We start from the raw sequence: 3,457 nt of genomic DNA on the forward strand, positions 1-3,457 counted from the left end.
GTTAAATATTAAATTGCCATATAAGTAAAATCATGTCAACTGTTGTATTCCACCCAGTATAAGCTGTTAGTAATGGGTACTTAATATAAATAGAATAAATGTAAGCATTTTCGTCTGCATGAAAATTCACTTTTTTTTTGGATCCATTTGTACTGTGGGTAGTTAAATAGTACATTATGTTGTTTTTACTTCGAAGTACAAAACATCTTGTGCATGATTGCAAATTCAAACGCAGTTAAGCATAATATGAATTCGAATTATGTGTGTGTGTGTGTGTATATATATATTTTTTTTTCAGTTTTTTTTTTTTTTTTTTTTTTTTTTTTTTTTTTTTTTTTTTTTTTTTACTGTGTCCAGTTTTAGCACAAATGGAATTATTTTCAAAGTGAATCGATGCAACTGGTCTTTGCCATTAATATTGATATATGATCTAACTAAATTAAATAGAAAGGATTTTTTTATTTATTTTTTTATATATATAAATATATTTGTAGCAATGTACTAATGACCACAGAAGTAAGCAAAAAAAATATATATATATATATATATATCTCAGCCAGTAAACCATGCGTCTTAAAGACTTTTTTTAATGAAAATATTTCTGCCTTGGTTAAGCTTACATTTACTATCATAGGGATTGAGGGAATTGTAGAACAGCAGCAGAAGCATTTCCTTTCATGATCATGTTCTTGGTCCTGAAAAGGACCGTTTATGTAAGCATGTGCACACCAGACCTGCTCACTTGGAGCTGGTGTATTTGGTGACAGCCTTGGTGCCCTCGCTGACAGCGTGCTTGGCCAGCTCCCCGGGCAGCAGCAGTCTCACGGCCGTCTGTATCTCGCGGCTGGTGATGGTGGAGCGCTTGTTGTAGTGGGCGAGGCGGCTGGCCTCTGCCGCGATGCGCTCGAAAATGTCGTTCACGAAACTGTTCATGATGCTCATGGCCTTAGATGATATGCCAGTGTCCGGATGAACTTGCTTCAACACTTTGTAGATGTAGATTGCGTAGCTTTCCTTCCTCTTGCGCTTCTTTTTCTTGTCGCCCTTCGAGATGTTTTTCTGGGCCTTGCCCGCCTTTTTGGCTGCCTTACCGCTCGTCTTGGGGGGCATCGTAGGTCTGAGCTGTGCCGCTGTCGCTAGATGAGTGAGACGGGAACTGAATTTTTTTCGTGAAAAGTTTTCTTGGCTTCTTGTTGCGCGACCAATCGGAGCGCTCCGCGGCTCGTGATTGGTCGCGCTCCGCGGAGGGACGTGTAACAAAAGTAATTTCCAGCGGCCGGGGCGCCACTTTCTCGTAGGTTGCGGACCAGTGTACAGCTTCTTCCTGGTAGCTTGTGTTTTGGTTCGATTTCTTGTGTTCAGTGGTGATTTGTGCATCGAAGTGCTATATTTCGACATCTACGTACCTTCAGGCATCAGCACAGGTGTTTGTGCGTCGGGGCTCTGCCTAGTTACATTTTAAACTGTGTTTCTTACTTCGTGTTACTATGTAAACATTCTGCTTCGTCGGTGATGGATCGATTGTGAGTGTGGGAGTATCGATTCTGTCGCTTTGTGCTTACCTGCAACCAAGATGGCCGACAAAGACACTTTATCATTTCCATTGGGGCAACCTCCACTTTCGCCTCTTCCACCTCGCTCCCAGGGTGCGAATAAATTTTGGGCGACTCCTGGTCGGCATTCTGCTCATGCGGTTTCGTCCTCTTCCGATTCTGATGACGCTTCGCCTCCTGGTAGCCCTGTTGAAAGGAAGCCTGCCAAAATATCGAAGGATGCGGCAAAGGCTATTGTATCTCGCCATTGGTTTGCCTCTCAGCGCCCGAACGACGATGGTGGTAGCACGCCTTCTTCACGCGCCATTGCCCGGGCCGATTTACACAAGTCCCGGCGCACCCAGCTGGACTCCACTTTGGCGCTGAAGCGCCGTGCTGGCTCTTCAGTTGATGCCACAATTGACGCCGTGGCCCGGGGCTGCGCTCCTGCTGCTTCCACTTCGCGGGTGCCATCCTGGCCGGACGATTTGCACCGCATCGACTCTGACGGCCCTGGTGTGAGCCCGCGGCGTCGGGGCTCGCTCCCCGATGTCCATTTGCTCCACCAGGTTGAGGAGACCTGGCGCAGCCTCGCCGCCGGTGCGCCCCTGCCTGGCTCTACTGCCGGTGGGCCCATCTCCAGTTGCCCGGGGCCGTCCACTGATGGCGTCGGTGCTGCCATGGCGTCGGCGCAGGCGGCTTCGGGCTCCCTGTCCCGGGGACCGCGCCGGTCTGCTGTGGCGGACCCTGGCGTGCCTGGCCTGGCCGTCGGTGTCCCTCGTGGCTGTCCCGGGGCTGCCTCTGACACTGCGTCTGTGCCGGGTGTCCTGGCGGCGGCCGACCGTGTTGTCCCGCCGGCCCAGCCTGGTCTTCCTTCGACGCCTGCGCCTGCTGTGGCCCCTCGCCCGCCCGGGCTGTCACCGGATAGTGGTACTGCGCCACGGCGCATTCCGTCAATTGTTGTCAATACCAAACTGAATGTTGACGCCATTCGCGGGAACCGGTCGCTGCGGCAGAAGCTGCAGGGGAACTTCACCGTGGACTATCTTCGGGGCTATCCACGCTATCACCCCACAAGCCTGCACGACCGGGAGGCCCTGCTGACGTATTTCCGGGACCATGGCATCCCTTGCCACACGTTTCCATTGGGTCGGAAGACTTCACCCCGGATTGTCCTGGCGGGTCTCCCCTCCGAGACTTCCCAGGACTCGGTCCTGGAGGAACTGCGTGCCGTTGGGGTGCACCCCGAGTCGCTCCGGCCCCTCACTTCGGAGCGCGAGCTCCACCGGGGCTTCATCAGATTTCTCGTGGTCCTCGCAGATGCCGCGCAGGTCGCCAAGGCCCGAGCAGTCCGGCACCTAGCTGGCCTCACCGTCCAATGGGAGGAGTTCCGGGGCACGGCGCGGCCTCTTCAATGCCACCAATGCCAGAGGTGGGGACACCACGCGGCGGACTGTGGAAATCCCTTCCGCTGTCTCCGCTGCACCCAGCACCACGTCCGCGGGTCCTGCCCGAAGCTACCCGACGAGCCTCCGCAGTGCGTGAACTGCTCGGGGCCACATCCGGCGAATGCTCGTACCTGCCCCACTTACGTGCAGTTCATCGAGGGGCAGCTGCGTCGCCAGGGACCAAAGCCTCGTCCGCCGGGCCAGGACGCCTCTGCGGCGCCTCCTCGGCAGCCCCGTGCTCCGCTTCAGTTCCAGCGCCGGCCGCACGAGGACATGTTCCCGCCGCTCCCTTCGTTCTCTCTTCCGTCATGCCCCTCTGCCGTTTCCTACGCTGGGCTAGTGGCTGGCCAACCTGCGGCGCGTTCCCCGTGCCCACCTTTGGCCCCGGTCCCCCCTGCGCCCCAGCTACCCTCTCTCTTTTGTTCCGTGCCTGGTCCACCTCCAGTTGACTCTTCTTCTGTCTTGTTGCGCGCCCCT

The sequence above is a fragment of the Bacillus rossius genome, unplaced genomic scaffold, assembly GCF_032445375.1.
Source record: "Bacillus rossius redtenbacheri isolate Brsri unplaced genomic scaffold, Brsri_v3 Brsri_v3_scf22, whole genome shotgun sequence".
In the NCBI taxonomy this organism is placed as follows: domain Eukaryota; kingdom Metazoa; phylum Arthropoda; class Insecta; order Phasmatodea; family Bacillidae; genus Bacillus; species Bacillus rossius.